At 49.7% G+C, this 17,834-nt stretch overlaps 1 pseudogene; it reads left to right on the top strand.

Moving 5' to 3' along the window:
* The window catches only part of LOC136113734 (dynein axonemal heavy chain 9-like), a 90,835-nt pseudogene that overhangs the window by 49,019 nt on the left and 23,982 nt on the right, over positions 1 to 17,834 (top strand).

Genomic DNA, 17,834 nt, shown 5'->3' on the forward strand with positions numbered 1-17,834 from the left:
CCATCTGAACATGAGCAGAAACTTGTTTGCTGGGAGGTGCCAGAGCCTGGCCCAGGCTGCCCAGAGCGGGTGTGGAGTCTCCTTCTCTGAGACATTGAAACCCGCCTGGACCCACCTGTGTGATCTGCTCTGTGACCCTGCGTGAGCAGGGCTTGGACTGGGGGATCTGCAGAGGTCCCTTCAGCCCAACCAGCCTGGGATCCTGTGATTCTGTGAATGTGCAGCCGTTTGTCTCCAGCTGGATGGGCGAGTGTGTGCAGGTGTTATTTGTACAGGCAGACCTGGCACCGTGTCCCTGGTCATGAGCTGTGGGCTGAGTCAGTGATTTTCTTCCCCTGCACAGAGGAGCAAGTTGTCTTGTGTGTGGATGAAGATGTGGTGGTGAGATTTGCATTGAGAAGCATGATTTATACTGCTTGGCCTGGATCCCTGCTGCTCATTTTTTAGAGTTAATTTGTCCCTTTTTGTGTAGTTTGTCACTTGGCTGCTTTATTCTTTTCCCCAGCAGGCACATCTTTAAATTTGTAAAACATGGGCACAAAGTAATTTTGGATTTTTTCTTACTTAAAAAAGATCCTAACCTGAGTTCCAGTAGTTCCTTAGACAAGGTGCCTGTTGCTGCAGAGATGTATAAGATGCAGCCCTTAGGGGAAGCAGAGTTGTTGTTCAACCCATCCCTGCATCCTGTGGCTTCCAGAAGCGCCGTGTGCACAGGGGTTAAAAGGAGCCCAACACTCTCTCTGCCTGAACCTGGGGCCAGTTTGGGGATTTTCTGTAGTTTATTGTGACTAAATACCACATTCTGTGGCATTTGCCCTGGGCCTCGCTCTGCTTCGTGCCCTCTTGGGCCTCTGCCCCTCCATCAGATGTAGCCCTGACTTCTGTCATTCAGAGAAATTGCAATAAATCTTGTGGGTTTTTTTGTTTGGGTTCTTTTTTTCCCTCTCCCTTGCTCACCAACCAGAAGGTACGAGGTGTCCAGACTGTTTCTTTGAGGTGCTGGTTTGAGTATGTGTCAGGATCTCACACAGACACACCGCCCCTTATTATTATTGTGAGATACGGCTTTGAATTAAAATACCACTTCCACGAACATGTCACTTGATCCCCAGTAATTGCATTTCAGTGTGATGAATCTCTTGCATACTTGTTTAACCTCAAAAAGGGCTGATTTTATATGTTAATTAGGGACTAATTAAATTTAAATTAAATGCTTATTTGAAACACTTAATTTAACTTGCTACCAGAAATTTCAAATATTGTGGTTTTATTGAACGGGGAGAGAGGCTCCGCTGAGGAAAGATTCATCATTTTTCGTAGCACAATCCATTCCTTTGTGCAGCAACTGTCTGTGACAAGAAATCAGCTGCGTTTTGAGTGGTGAGCAAGGCGAGCTGTCTGCAGTGCACCCGAGCAGGAAAAACCCAGCGTTTTGAAAGGTCTGTGATCTGAAACAAACCAACGGAATATAAATCTTCCTTAACAACTTTTGCACGTGATAATAAATGGCTTAAAAAAACTCCCAGTCCCGTTTACATTTGCCAGTCTTCCCTAATTACAAAGAATTGCTACTTACCGTGTGCTGCTTTATAGCACCTTATAGGTCTGTTGCCAACCCAAAACTGCTAATGAAACAAATTCTTCGAGTAAGCACAGGGCAGAAAACCCACCCGGGGTCTGGGCAGAGGAGCGTTGCTTCCGTTTGCTTTTCCACTTACTGAGACAGTAAAGGTTGCCTGGGCTGCAATCAGAGGAATCAATAACCTATAGAACATGATGTGCAGCGACGTGGGGTGATTTTTATTAAATATCAGCCCAGGATTATAAATATTCCCCACGTTTTATGAGCTAGAGCAACATATGACCCCAGCCTTCTGCTAAAACAAATTAAAGTCTTCCAAGGCTTTGAAATGCGAAACTGTTCTCTCCGTGCTTTCCTTTGCGTGTGCGTGACCCTACTTGAAACTAGGTGGTAATTTGACAGCTCGTGTTGGAATTAAGTCTTGTCACATTATCTGGAGGGTTGGGTAACGCTGGTGAGAAGATCAGGGAACTTATGATTATTTGATGCATTTAAATAAAAGTGTCATGTTGGTTGTTCTGAAGATGTCCAGGAATTTGGCCCTGAGATCGCCTATTTTTGTCTAACAGGGTAAAAGATGCATATATTCACAAAACCAGCAGCTTTGCTCGTGGGCTTCTGTGCCCACAGCATCCATCTCCCTTTCTCCATCGCAGCGCCCAGTGCCTGCTGCCCTGGCCACGCTGCAGTTGCCGCATCGCCGGGGCAGGCAGCAGGGGACGCTCACTGCTCTGGCACAGCCACCTCTGCAAGCAAGATTTCATTTAAAAAATTATGCAGAAGAGATTCAAAAGGCTTTATCTTGCATGAAAAGCTCTTGTTTGCTCTGAGGTAGACATGTTTTGTAGCAGACGAAGTTTGTTGTATTTTTGTTTGGAAGGAAGAGTTGAGAGCTTTCTGATTTAAGTCAAACCAAAGTGCTGACCAAGGGTCCCTGCAGGGCTCCCAGCTGCACTGTAGAATCATAGAATCAGTTTGGTTGGAAGAGACCTTCAGGATCATCGAGTCCAACCGTAACCCAGCTCTAGCACTCTAGTCCCTGAGAACCTCATCTCCACGTCTGTCCAACCCTCCAGGGCTGGTGACTCCAGCACTGCCCTGGGCAGCCTGTTCCAATGCCCCACAGCCCTTTGGGGAAGAAATTGTTCCCCAGATCCAACCTCAGCCTCCCCTGGTGCAACTTGAGGCCGTTTCCTCTGCTCCTGGCGCTTGTTCCTGGGGAGCAGAGCCCGACCCCCCTGGCTCCAAGCTCCTTTCAGGCAGTTCAGAGATCAGAAGGTCTCCCCTCAGCTCCTGTTCTCCAGCTGAACCCCCAGGCCCCTCAGCTGCTCCTCATACAGCTGCAGCTGGGGGACATCTCAGCTCCTTGAGGGGCCGCTGTAGCTACACACAGCACAGCATTGAGCTGGGCTGAGAAATCATTTTTATTTTGCAGCAGTTGCTCTCCCAGTAGATGAGCTTTGCACCTCTGCCTCCCTACAGGTATGCTTGAGAAACCTCTGGAGAAAAAGGCTGGTAGGAATTATGGCCCTCCAGGTACCAAGAAGCTCGTGTACTTCATTGATGATCTCAACATGCCCGAGGTGGACGCTTACGGGAGAGTGCAGCCCCATACGCTGATCCGGCAGCACCTGGACTACGGCCACTGGTAGGAGCCTGCTTGGGCTTGGTTGTCAGAGACCTTTTTGTTCAGCTCCAGTGCTGGGGAGTGGGTTTGAGAGAATCTCAAAGCGTGGGTCCCTCTTCCCATTGCATACTGCTGGGCTAGAGCTGGTTGGGAGGCTCTGGGTGAACTGAGAGTTGAGCACCCTCAGGGCTTCCCCTGTCCCCAGCAAACAAATTCACTTAGAATCACAAAACGTCCTGAGCTGGAAGGGACCCGCAAGGATCATCGAGTCCAGCTCCTGTCCCTGCACAGGACAACCCCACAGTTCACACCGTGTGTCCGAGGACGTTGTCCATCGCTTCTTTAATACCGCTTGATTGCTTACTCATAGCTGGGTTGAGAGGAGCTTTGCTCTGCTCTTGCTGTGGCTTGTGACTGTGGTCCCAGTGCAAAGCCTGCGAGGGGAGCGCGATGCTCGGCCTTGCTGCCCCGCGACGCTGAGAGCAGAGGCGGCTGTGGATTTGGCCTCAGCTGGGGTGAACCCCCCTGCTGTGAGCACCTAACATTGTCTTCTGTCAGGCAGCAGCAAACAACCATTATCTAGGCAGAGGTGATTTGAAGGAAAAGCAGTGACTGTTTTGGAAGGAGATTGGTGTGTTTTACACTTTAGCCAGCAGCTCTGTGTGGGACATGAATATTTGCATCTCTCCACAGGGAATACAGGGCAGGGACGCATTGCAATTTCCACTCTCCTCAGCTGTGTGCATGCCTGAGCTCTGCCAAAAGCTTCCGAGGAACAGAGACAGTGGAGCGGAGGCAGAAATCTTGGGCTGTGGGTGTCAGGGAAGTCAGGCAGATAGAGGGTGAGGGAGCTGCGAGGGAGCGTTGGAGGCACAAGGGGCTGCAGCGAGGAGTAGGGGGATGCAGTGAGGCGCAGAGGGATGCAACGAGGTGTGGGGGATGGAGTGAGGCATGGGGGATGCAGCGAGGTGCGGGGGGATGCAGCAACGTACAGGGGATGCAGCGAGGTGCGGGCAGATGCAGCAACGTACAGGGGATGCAGCGAGGTGCGGGCGGATGCAGCAACGTACAGGGGATGCAGCGAGGTGCGGGGGGATGCAGCAACGTACAGGGGATGCAGCGAGGTGCGGGCGGATGCAGCAACGTACAGGGGATGCAGCGAGGTGCGGTGGGATGCAGCAACGTACAGGGGATGCAGCGAGGTGCGGGGGGATGCAGCAACGTACAGGGGATGCAGCGAGGTGCGGGCGGATGCAGCAACGTACAGGGGATGCAGCGAGGTGCGGGCAGATGCAGCAACGTACAGGGGATGCAGCGAGGTGCGGGCGGATGCAGCAACGTACAGGGGATGCAGCGAGGTGCGGGCGGATGCAGCAACGTACAGGGGATGCAGCGAGGTGCGGGGGGATGCAGCAACGTACAGGGGATGCAGCGAGGTGCGGGCGGATGCAGCAACGTACAGGGGATGCAGCGAGGTGCGGGCGGATGCAGCAACGTACAGGGGATGCAGCGAGGTGCGGGCAGATGCAGCAACGTACAGGGGATGCAGCGAGGTGCGGGCGGATGCAGCAACGTACAGGGGATGCAGCGAGGTGCGGGCGGATGCAGCAACGTACAGGGGATGCAGCGAGGTGCGGGGGGGATGCAGCAACGTACAGGGGATGCAGCGAGGTGCGGGGGGATGCAGCAACGTACAGGGGATGCAGCGAGGTGCGGGGGGATGCAGCAACGTACAGGGGATGCAGCGAGGTGCTGGGGGATGCAGCAACGTACAGGGGATGCAGCGAGGTGCGGTGGGATGCAGCAACGTACAGGGGATGCAGCGAGGTGCGGGCGGATGCAGCAACGTACAGGGGATGCAGCGAGGTGCGGGCGGATGCAGCAACGTACAGGTGATGCAGCGAGGTGCTGGGGGATGCAGCAACGTACAGGGGATGCAGCGAGGTGCGGTGGGATGCAGCAACGTACAGGGGATGCAGCGAGGTGCGGGGGGATGCAGCAACGTACAGGGGATGCAGCGAGGTGCGGGCGGATGCAGCAACGTACAGGGGATGCAGCGAGGTGCGGGCGGATGCAGCATGCCATGGGTCCCCTCCCAGACACATCGAGGCCTTCTGCCCATGTGCTCAGCAGTGCCCACTGGGCACTGTATTGCATGCAGGAAGTTATCATCTCACCAATATAATAGGCTCAGGTAGGATCTCTCAGCAAAGCATATTTTATTAACGATTTTGCAAGGTCGGGTGTTCCACCTAAAGGTAGGCACACAAAACAGGGCAAAAAGCCACTGCTTATATCCACCCCTAATCCCAACTGCAAATTCCCTCCCCAGTTCCCCGTTGGTTGGGTACGGCAGGGTTTACAGACTACCTGACACTTCCTAGCTGCCAAGGCTCAGTTTACCTGTCTCACGACTCCATTCTAATAACCCTTCCCATTATTTCTTTATTTTCATTGAAGGTGTGTTTTCTTGACTGTCTGAATTTTAACCACTGGAATGGTTTTCAATTCCTCCACACCCGCTCTGGGCAGCCTGGGCCAGGCTCTGGCACCTCCCAGCAAACAAGTTTCTGCTCATGTTCAGATGGAGCCTCCTGTGTTTCAGTCTGTGCCCGCTGCCCCTCACCCTGGCGTTGGGCACCACTGAACAGAGTCTGGTCCATCCTCTGACACCCACCCTGAGATATTGATCCCATTGATCAGATCCCTCTCAGCTTCTCTTCTCCAGCTCAACAGCCCCAGCTCTCTCAGTTTCTTGTCACAAGAAAGGTGCTCCAGATCCCTTAGCATCTTTGTAGCCACCGCTGGACTCTCTCCAGTAATTCCTTGTGCTTCTTAAACCAGGGAGCCCAGGACTCCCTGTCCTCCCCCGGCAGCAGCAGCCTGCTGACCCTTGTCATGTCCCACCTGGCGCTATGGTTGGGGGAAGTGTGACTGAGATTTGTCAGTCCCCTGGGTTGGAAAAAAGTACATACAATCCTGAAGGTCCACAAACAAAAGACCTTTATTTTTTGTAGCTTGGTCCAATTGGCAAATGACTCAGTGGCAGAAGGATTTATGTTACTTAAGCTCAATCGATAAACAGTTTAGCAGCGAAAAGATTCACATGAAAGAGTTTTGTGGCACAAGTGGGGCTCTAAACCTTATGTTACTGTATTACTCACAAAAAGGAAGGCAAAGAAATAGGAATATAGGAAGGAAAGAGAGAGGAAGAAAAGAAGGGGAAAGGGAGGGGGAAGGAAATGGGAAGGGAAGGAAAAGGAAAGGGAAAGGAAAGGTCTCACCACCCTTAGGGCTCCGTGGTGTGTTTGAGGGGTTTGTAGTCTCAGGTCCAGTTCCTATGCAGGAATGCTTGGGTCTGTAGTCAGGGTTCAGCACCCTGTGGTGTGTGGTTCGGTTCCCGTGGTCAGCCCGGTGGGTGGAAGGGTCCCCAGGGTGGCACCCTGCCCGTGCTGGCACAGGTTTTATAGGGTTTATAGCCCTCGGGATCACCTGGGCTTTTGTGCAGGCGTCACTGGGGGTGATTGTGGAAGATGGGGGAGGCCCGAAGGGTCTCTCAGCCTGGGCCTTGACACCGTGTCGGGCCTGTCAGCGCACAGGCTGCGTGTCCTTCAACACAGCACTGCCTGTGTCACCCAGCCTTTGTCTGTGGCTGTCACCTCGGCCTTGACATGTAAATCACCATTCACCTGCTCACGATGGCCCGTCTCCCATGACTGGGTGTTGCAGGGCTGGGTTTGCCACAGTGTTTGAGAGTCACCCTTGTAGTCTCTCACACCCTGTCCCGGGTTGGGATCAAACCAGAGACACTCCTGCTGTTTTCTGCCATTTCCATGCAAGTGAAGAGTATGGCCCAGGGGCTTTGCTCAGTGCTTATTACTGATAGAAATATTAGCTACAGGTTGTTGAAGCTGAAGGATTTCCGCCAGGAGCAGGACTCGCGTGTGCCAGGCCGTGTACAGATAGGCCGGCAACCTGGGCCTGGGCCTCATCTTGGCAAGACGCAGAATTTGACCCCCTGAAGACAAGCGGCCTCTGGCAGCCCAGGGACACGTACTGAGAGAGGCAGTGGCCGTGGTCACTGTGCTGCTGCTTGTGTTTTGCCCGAAGGTACGACCGGACCAAGCTGTCGCTGAAGGAGATCACGAACGTGCAGTATGTGTCGTGCGTGAACCCGACGGCGGGGAGCTTCACCATCAACCCTCGGCTGCAGGTAAAGCCCTGCACAACGGCAGGTGCATCGCTGGGTTTATTTTGGGGTGGATCATTTAAACGTGAGGTTAGAGGACAACCACTGGCAGATCCTGCTGTTGTTTTATCAGTACAAATGGCACGAATCTGTCGAGTGACTGTGATTCCTAATAGTGAAGCACCGAACTGGGTCCCTTATTCCCTTGTTTGTTTTTCCTCGCATTCTGCAGCTCCGTCAGAGGAGGAAGTCAAAAGTTGCCAGCCAGCTTAACACCTACTTTCAGGACAACCTTGTGGTCCATACAGGCAGATTTTGCCTTCATTTAGCTCGTATTTAGCTCTGAAGCATGGTGCATTAACGCCGCCTGCTTTCCAGAATTGTCTGCTGCAGCTGTCAGTAAAAAGAGGTGTGGGGGAGAAACCCAAACGAAGAAAACAGACAAAACTAAAAAAAAACCCAAGCCACACCAAAACACAACAACAACAAAAACCCCAACAAACCCCAAACCAAGCAACCAAACAAAACCAACAAAACAAAGAACACCAAAACCAACCAACCAACCAAATCCCCCCAAAAACCTAACCGAACAAAAAAACCCCAAGCCAAACAAAAAGCAGTTCAAGCGCTGCTGATAACAGAAGATTTGGGAAGAGATCTTAAACATTAGACTTTGATTTTTGGGAGCTGCCAACCGATGGAGGGACTGGGTAGCAGTGAGCAAAATTCATTTCATCATGGAGAAACCTAATGACCAGAGTCAGCTTGGACCCTGGCTCCTCTTCAGCAAGGTGTGGAGTTAAAATGAAGTGTCCCATGGGCAACTTTGCAAGTTCCAAATTAGTAAAGAGGTCCTCTGGGAGATGGCACCTTCCAGGGGCTGCTCTTAATAGAGACAGTGACTGGGCTTTGTCAGAGGTCGGTGGGACCTTCAGAGCCCTTTGGCTCTTCAATGGACTGCACTTCCAGTGTAGCATTGGTGAGATGCAGTTGAAAATCCCTGGTTTAGTGAGCAGAGTGATGTCACTTCCCACCTGAGCTCTGCTGGCAAACTGGGAGAGGGAAATAACCTTGTTCAGGTGGACTGCAAATCAGAGAATCCTAGAACAACCCAGGTTGGAAGGGACCTCAAAAGATCATCTGGTCCAGCATTTCATGGGAAAGGGAGCCTAGATGAGATTATCACAGCAAATCCCCAAGGGCATTTTGCTTGAAAGGTGTTTTTCTACCTCTCTGACCTTTCCATGCCTTCCTTTCTCTCCCTCAGCGTCACTTCTGTGTCTTCGCGCTGTCCATCCCTGGGCAGGATGCCTTGTCCAGGATCTATAGCACCATTTTAACGCAGCACCTGACAAGTGGAAATTTCTCGGGGGCTGTGCAAAAATCAGCTCAGCAGCTGATTGCCCTTGCCCTGGGACTGCACCAGAAAGTAGCCGCTACATTCCTTCCAACAGCCATCAAGTTCCACTACATTTTCAACTTGAGAGACTTCTCCAATATCTTCCAAGTAAGTGCAGTTGCTGTCCTGTGGGACTTGAAGCTTGTCCCGATGCTACAAGAGGCTGCGGAGCTGTGTTCCTCTAGCTCTGGTGGGCAGAATGCAGTCTCCTACCTAAAAATGACACAGCACATGTGTGCCCTGAGTAAAGTGGGTGACCTTAGGCCATTCCTTAATTCCTTGTTAGTTTTGGATGGATTCCAGAACCATTGCCCATGGCTTTGAGAAGCTTAGTTACTTTCCAGCCTCTTGTGGTCAGCGGGGAGGGATGAGTAGTTCCAGATGGATGTGCAGGTTTGGGGTGGGTTGAAACGCCCTCTGGCTGTAGAAGGGACCAGCTGAAGGGAGCTTTGGGCTTCCGACTTCAGCACTTAAATGACTGATGGTGAGTGCGATGGAGCTGCGCTCATCTTTGGGAGCCTCAGTTCCACACGTGTAAATGTGGGGATTAATGGCACTGTTCCACCACACAGGCAAATTATTTTATTGTACTGAAGCAGGTGGTGGATAGTTAGTGGGTTACTGGCCCTGAAGTTAGATCCAGCTTAGCTTGTTGGCCTGTACTGGCATGTCCTCTTAGCTTCTTGGTGGTCAGATGCTCAGTATGTGCATGAAGGGTGGCATTTAAAAAGGTGATAATTGAATCAAACCCAGCTTTGACTTAATTGCTAAAACTGAATTTCCACCAGAGCCAGTTCTGTACCAAGGGGAAGTTGTTCAGATTTAGAAATATTTTCTTCCAACAACGGAGAGACTTTTTTTTCCCCTGAAATCTCATACTTTGAAGCAGTAGATATTACTGCTCAAAGAGCCTTTCAGAGTTTAAGGCTGATTAGTAAAATTTGAGAAGGTTCTCAGCAGCCGAATCGAGAGGTTTGGAACACCATAAACTCTTGTAGAACCCCGGTTTGTAACTTGTTGCTGTCCTTCTTAACACCTGTTCTCCTAAGTACGTACTGAAAGTTTGGTGCCTTGTGGTCTGGTCCATCACACAAGAACTGAAGTAATGACGTAGTGGGAAATGCAAAAACAGGGCCTTGAAAAAGTTAATAACTCTTTTGTGCCAAGAAAGAATCAGACCTGTCACTTATGCTCAGCTAAACATCAGCAGCTTTTGATGTTAGATGTGGGTCGTGTTAACTCCTGACGTCTAGTTAATCTGTGCTTTGAAAGGCAGAGAGAGAAAAGCAGCATTTCCATGGGAAGCTTTAATTTGAACTGTAACCTGCTTGAAAGGTGCTCAGGTTGTGGGATATTAGGAAATGTCCTGCCAGGTCTGGATGCTGGGGCAGGAGCAGCGACTGAGCTCAGGTGTTGTTTGGTTTATCACGTGGCTTCAGGAGTGGGGGAGTCTGGCTCCTGGGCTTCATGATGTTTATTGAAATAGTGGTCCAATTTTTCTTGAAATCCTTCCTTACCTTTTGGATTCATTCTTGATTATTCCTTCACATTAAATATTCTTGAGTTTTTGAGATCTCCTGATATCCTGTTTGTCCCTACGGGAACACAATTTTCTTCCTGAAATTGAGTGTGAAAGAAGCTCTGGACTCCGGGAATGCATTTCCATGTGTTACTTTCATTCAATCTTCATAAACTCATAATTTAGCTCACACTCTCTTGTCCAAACCCTTCTTGTGCAGTGCTGGCTTCAAAGTCAGGTCAGGCTGATCAGCCAAGTTTTGAATGTTTCCATGACTGGAGTTCCCATAACCTCTGCGACCCTTGTCACACCACTAAACCCACTCCACGGTGAAGCTGATATATTTTTATTTCAGTTGGAATTTCCCTTCCTGCAGTTTGTTACCTCTTGTCCTTTTGCTATACACCTCCAAAAAAAATTGGCTCAGTCTTCTCTATAACTCCCTATTAGGTAGTTGTAGACAGAGTCAAAGAATCACAGAACAGTTTGGGTTGGAGGGACCTTCCCAGCTCCCCCAGTGCCACCCCTGCCATGAGCAGGGACATCTTCACCAGCTCAGGTTGCTCAGAGCCCCATCCAGCCTGGCCTGGGATGTCTCCAGGGATAGAAACAGAATTAAAATTCCCCTTCACCTTTTCCCCGAGCTGAACAAACCGATTTCTCTCAGCCTTTCCTTGCATGTCCTGTCCTCCACCATTTTATGACCTTGGTGGCCTCCGTTGAACTCGTTCCAGTATGTCAATGTCTTTCTTGTCCTGGGGGCCCCAAAAGTGGATTGAACCTCACACAGCTTTTGTCTGCCTGTCAAGGTCCTTCCCTTTGCGTTTGCGTGGTCAGTGCCAGCTGCAGCCCTGCTGGGAGAGCACTGCTGGCTCCCGCATGGAGACACCCACTGCCCCGGTACCAGCCCCTGCGGAGCACTGGAGCTCCAGTGAGACCTCGGAGCCTGCTGGGCCAGCCAGTTCTCCACCCACCTTCCAGTCTACCATGGCCCATGACCCTTGATATGATGCTAACTGGGGGAAAAAAAAAAAGATAAAGGAATAAACAACCCCCTTTTCCTGGTGAGGGACATGTGAGTTTCCTTAGCTTGTGGGCAGATGGAGAACTGGTGGATGTAGCTCGGTGCATGTTGCCTTTTTCAAATTCCTTTTAATCCCAGACAAGCAATCAAACACCGCCTGCACAATAGCTGTGTGTGTGAAGGGCATTTGGAGATTGTTGTTTTACCGACTGTTCTGTAGTTATACAAGCGGCCAATGACAACTGTTAAAGGCACAAAGCACGTAGAAATTGCAGCTGTGGAGGGGTCAGCCCCTGGACTTGCTGCCGCTGTGCTGTGATACTGCTGGCTCTGCACAGGTCCTTAAAATGGCTCCATTTGCAGCCTGTCCAGTGGCTCTGTTGTTATCTCACTATTATATACATACTGTTATATACATAATATATTATATATTAATGCTGCACCTACCAACCTTAGAAGCCCAGCTTGATTCCCTTTGTCAAAACTGCCTGACAGCTCTTATGACAAGGAGTCCTGTGCTAATTACCTCATTACAAAACACTCCAAGAACTTGTATCTTAATTGCTGCAGCTAATGAATTTGGACATTGTACGCATGTGAGTGTTGCACAGAACAAGGAAGACGGCCCCAAATCAAGTCAGCAATAATTCCTTTCAACAGGTACAGGTCCTTACTGCTCTCATGTTTTCCCTTCTGCACCCAAGACCCATTGCCACCTGGCTCCAGCTGGTCAGGCTGATGTCTGCGTTGCTTGGAGCGAGGGTTCAGCTGAAGGTGACTCCAGGTGTTCACTACAAATGATGGCAAAATACCAGAGAGATTTGTCAGGTATTGGTGAAACCAAAGGGAAAAGAGCAACCTATACACCCAGGGGTAGGAGGCTGGGCAGGCAGCAGTGGATTGACTTTGTCAAGCACTGTTCATGTTTGTCCTGACTGATTGGAATGATCGTCTCTGGGGGTCTGAGTATCTTCAGTGGGATTCCCTTTTGCCTGGCGAGTCGCGTCCTCTCCCCCAGCAGAGAAAAATGGGCATTTCTGTCTGTAGTGCATCAGCTCTTCCTCATGGACAAACACGGAGAAGAGCTCAGAGGAACTGTGTTTCTGAAGCACCTCATTCACTGGAGGTGAAAGGAGTCCAAGGTGACTGTCCTCTTGTCAGACATCAGCACTTTGCAGATCTAAGGTGGGATTAGGCTCCAGTTCAAGGTGCTCAGATTCAGGTAGGTGAGGATATCCAGGTTCATCCGAGGCTGTGGAGGCCAGAAGGGTGTCCAGCGCCCCATCAGGGACACAGGTGTGGTTTCACTCTGTTGCCCAAGTGTGGGTCTCTAATGCTTTTTGAAACATGTCAGGATATCCAGCCTGGGTTCCAGCGGCTGTTCAAGGACACAGGTGTCTTCTTCTGTTGTGTGGGTTCCTGTCTGAACTGCTTGAGCCATGTTGTTTTCCAGGCTGCCCTGGCTGTACAATAGGTTTCTCCTGAGATGAACCATCTAGTTGTGTTGACTTGGGAAGGCTGTGGGAAATTCCACGTATCCCTACAGAACAATGATTTTCATCCACTGTTCTCATTTGATTTTTGTCTCTGGACATCACCTTCAGCTGGAAAACACTAAATGCCTCAGCATTACAGAATCCCACATAATCCCAGCCTGGTTGAGTTGGAGGGACCTCTGCAGATCCCCCAGTCCAAGCCCTGCTCACGCAGGGTCACAGAGCAGATCACACAGGTGGGTCCAGGCGGGTTTCAATGTCTCAGAGAAGGAGACTCCACACCCGCTCTGGGCAGCCTGGGCCAGGCTCTGGCACCTCCCAGCAAACAAGTTTCTGCTCATGTTCAGATGGAGCCTCCTGTGTTTCAGTCTGTGCCCGTTGCCCCTCACCCTGGCGTTGGGCACCACTGAACAGAGTCTGGTCCATCCTCTGACAGCCACCCTGAGATATTGATCCATTGATCAGATCCCTCTCAGCTTCTCTTCTCCAGCTTAACAGCCCCAACTCTCACTGAGTCTTTCCTCATCAGAAAGATGCTCCAGACCCCTACCAAACCATCTAGTTGTGTTGACTTGGGAAGGCTGTGAGAAATTCCATGTATCCTTGCAGAACAATGATTTTCATCCACTGTTCTAATTTGATTTTGTCTCTGGACTTCACCTTCAGCTGGACAGCATTAAATGCCTCAGCATTGTACTCAGTGCTGCTGCTTGTCTGGCGTCAGCTGGCCAAGGGTGAAACTTTGGTTCAGGCCCTCAAGTAGAGATAAGCTGGTCTGTCCTGTGTGACACCAGGGTAATGTGTGTGTTGTGGGGGGGTTTGGCTCCCAAAGGGGAACATGAGTCTCCAGGGAGGTGGCGACTGGCAGAAGGGCTGTGGGTGAAGAAGGGGGATGAAGAGGGGAAGCCAGCACTGGGCATGGTTCCTCTGCTGAGTACACAAACACATTCGGGTCACTGCTGACCTGGGAACACAGCAGGGTCTGGGCTGGAGGATGCTGCTTCCTGATTTTTAAAAAGAATAACAAGGAACCTCAAAATCTATGACCATCTTCAGCCCCCTGGGCTCGTGGCTGGTTTTAAATGACTACAGAAGGCTCAGCAAGTACCGTAATAATTTGTAATAATCTAACTTTAATTTGCTGTCACGTTTCACTGGAAATATGAGGAGGGGCTGGAAACCACAGTCAGGGATGACAGGCAAGAAGGGGCTGGAGCAGGGTTAGGCAAGGTCTGCAGGAACGGCAGCCTGGCTCCTGGTTGTTGTGAGTATATAATTTACTGTTACTGATGTTACTGCTGCAGGGGCAAGGTCACCCTTCAGTCCTTTGTAATCCTTTGGGCTCATCAGAAGGTATTATCTGTTACTTTCGCTCTGTAGTGGGTCCCGTCTGTGGTTCAAGTCCGACACTACTTTGTCTTGCACTTCTACAGCACCTTTTCGTGCCTCTGGGTCCCACCATGCACTGCAGAGTTAAATTGATTGGTGCGCTCCAAGCAATTTCCCCTTGATTAAAGCAGACAGGTCTCTGCAGTGACAGAGTTGTGGATTATGCTTTCTAAAAATACATTCCCCGCTGGCTCCCACCAGAGAAAGCCCTGCTGCTGTCTTTCTTTCCATCTGAAAGGGTTACCATGGTATTATGCTCTAAATTATATCTGTCATCTCTGTAAAATAATAATCATAGACCCAGCAGGGTTGTATTTTGCTTTTTATTCCTATTTCTAACAAGATTTTGAAGCAGCATGTCACATGAAGATCTGTGGCAGCTGGGGAAGAGCAGGCTCTCTCCTCCTGACAGCCAGACAGCAGCGGGGGCTCCGGCGTGTCCTGCTGCTCCACGTCGGCTCCGCTGCCAGTGAACTCCTCACTCCTTTGCATGGGGAGGGATTTTCATGTTCACCCTTGGTTGAGCTCACTAAAGAGCCCTGCAAACTTCAGGCTTGAAGCACCGAAATGCACCTTGTGTGTTACGTGCTGACATTGTGGCTGAGTTGGGAATGACGGCGGCGAGATGGGCGCAGGGTCAGCAAGAGTTTGTTTTGTGCCTTGGTCTGGCACGGTTGTTTGGCACAGCTTTACCTTGGGTTTGGCTGGCGTGTGGTTACCTGAGCCAGTCTGGTTTCACAGCTTCCCCCTCCTTCTCTCTTCCCATCTCTGCTATTTTTCTTCCTAACAGAGATCCAGGTGCCAGCAGCTGCTCTATCGCACATGGCAACCACGGTGCTATGGAACAGGCTGCCCAGGGCAGTGGTGGAGTCATCATCCCCGGAGGGGTTTGAAAGGTGTTTAAACAAGGTGCTTAGGGACATGGTTTCATGCTAGAATTAGGGTATGGTTGGACTCGATGCTCGTGAGGGTCTCTTCCAGCTGAAATGATTCTGTGATTCTATGCAGTGCCAAGGGGGTGACTGGAGCCTCTCGTCAACCCTCCCTGATATCAGAGCAGATTTAAAAATTGGCACTTTAAATAGGACTCTTGAGTTTGTGGCCCACACGCTGTTGTTGTGTTTGTCATTGTTTTCATGTCACCGCTGCTGAGGCAGCTCCAGGCTCCCCAAGAAGAACGTCAGGAGAAAGGAGAGCAGGTGCTTCATCCAGCAGTGCAGGACAGCTAGAAAGGGGTCGCTATGCTGCACTAGTTAGTATAATTTTAAATGTTATTTAGACTGCAAAGAAAAAGTTATTTATTTTTCTTGCCTGGTCTCCAGGGATGGTTCATCCACCACCTCTCTGGCCAACCTGGGCCAGGCTCTCACCACCCTCAGGGGCAGCAATTTCTTCCATATCTAGAGCGTCCCCGTCGCTCTCTGGGGACGCAGCTGGTTGCCGTGGCAGAGCCTGGTAGCTCTGCTGAGAGGAGTCGGGAGAGTCGGGTCTGTAAAGTGAAGGAAGGGGAGATGTTCAGGTGTTAAGTTAATAAACTGCTTACAGATTTGTGAAACGTGGATTTTCTTCCCTCTGAGCCTTACATTTGCTTGCATCAAGAACACAACTTTTGTGGCTTGGAGTGTCTTTAGAGTGACTTTTTTTTAGGACCTGATGGGTTTCACCTTATTCTCTTTGAGTCATCAGCTCTTCTCACTATCTTTTCTCTGAAATAAATAAAATAACAGCTTGACAGCTGTAATGACAAATGTGAAACCCAAATGATTTGAGCCATGATCCATCGAGCTGAGATGGCCTGCTTTACATTGCTTTTAATACATTTTATGTTTTGTGTGTAAATAATTAGATGTTAGGAATAAAAACTGTCTGTTTAATACATGCCATTGAAAACCCTGGGTGCTGTTAATAGGCTTAGTAATAGGTGACACCTCTTTGAAATATAATTCTTTTATGCATTTTAATAGAGTTCATGGTAAACATGCTGTGATAAGCAGACAGAAACTAATATTTCCTGCAGCCAGAATGCACCTAATTAAAATTAATTGATTTTAGAAAAAAATCATCACCGCTAAGATGTCCAAACTATCTTCTTCTTGACAAAGCAGCCGTGCTGTGGTGTTGGGATGCAGAAACCCGCCCGTCGGGCTGGTGTCTGACCCTACGCACTCTTGGAGATCAGGCTGCGCTGGGGATGCACTTTGGCTATTAAAATTGGTGTAATATATACAATTGCTTTGGGAAATTGGAGGTAACGAAGGGCACGTTCTCCAGGGGCTTCTTCGGAAGTTTATTTGCAGGTTGTTACAGTAACTCTGCATTTTGAGTGATTCAGCCCCATTCAGCCTGGATGCTGGGGAGACATCAGGCCCTTCAGGTCAAGGTGGGGTTTACTGCTGGTCTCTGCACCCCACAGGGCCTTCTGTTCTCTACCCCGGAATGTCTGCAGCACCCCCAAGACCTGGTGAAACTCTACCTGCACGAGTCAAACCGAGTCTACCGGGATAAGATGGTTGAAGAAAAGGATTATGGTACCTTTGATAAAATCCAGCTGGAGACGGTGAAGAAATTATATGACGTAAGTGTTGAGGTTCATAACTCTGATAATAACGTACGTGCTTACAGGAAAAAGGTTCCTTGGGCAAGAGAAGTTTGACCCAAGGTCTGCCAGTCTCTCACTTGCAGGGAGTGTGATGCTCTTGGTGGGACACCAGGAGCAAAATCTCTGTCAACTGCTTCCTGGGCTGCCAATGTTGGTATTTGGGTGAACGATGCTCTCCCTAAGGGCACCGGGGAGAGGAGATTTCGGCTCTGTGAATTAATTAAATTATTTTATTTAAATGTCTTGAGTCTTGTGGCAAAAGCAAAAGAGTCAGATCCCCAGTCTTGGTGGGAGTAAAGTGAGATGCAGGCACAAATCCCTAGTGCTTTCCTTTTTTTCCAAAATATCTTCCTAATGGAAGCTCTAGACCTGCTTTGCTTCAGTCCTGTCATCACCCGGCAGTGTTGCCATTGGAGTCCTGCAAATATCACAGTAACGCAGACAGTGCTTTTTCCTCTGGCTGTTAATCATTGTCCATGCAACAGTGTCATGCTGTAGCTGTTGCTGTGGGGCTTTTCTTGTGCTCACATTTTCTTAAGGTGATGAGTTCTTGTGATTTACAAAAGGTCCAGAGCAAGTATTGGGGCTTTATCCTTTCCCTTTCCTTCCCTTTTGTTGCTCTTTCCCCTTTTTCAACACACAGGTGCAGCTATATGGACATTTTTTGGAACACTGTGCTTCACTTGGAAAGATGACATAGAGCTGCAGTGTTTTCTCCTTTACTTCTTATATACCTTTTTTAAAAATGATTTTTAAATTTGACAGGACATTGAGGAAACTTTAGAGCAGACCAAGCGAATGAACATTTATTGCCATTTCGCTAAAGGCGTTGGAGAACCCAGCTACAGGCCAGTTCCGACCTGGGAGGAGCTGAACAAGATCCTTGTGGAAGCCTTGGGCAGCTACAACGAAGTCAACGCTGCCATGAGCCTGGTGCTGTTTGAGGACGCCATGTGCCACGTGTAAGGGAGTTTTCTGTCTTTATGCTCTCATTGTAGCTTTTATCCATG

Source organism: Patagioenas fasciata, unplaced genomic scaffold, assembly GCF_037038585.1.
Source record: "Patagioenas fasciata isolate bPatFas1 unplaced genomic scaffold, bPatFas1.hap1 Unplaced_34, whole genome shotgun sequence".
In the NCBI taxonomy this organism is placed as follows: domain Eukaryota; kingdom Metazoa; phylum Chordata; class Aves; order Columbiformes; family Columbidae; genus Patagioenas; species Patagioenas fasciata.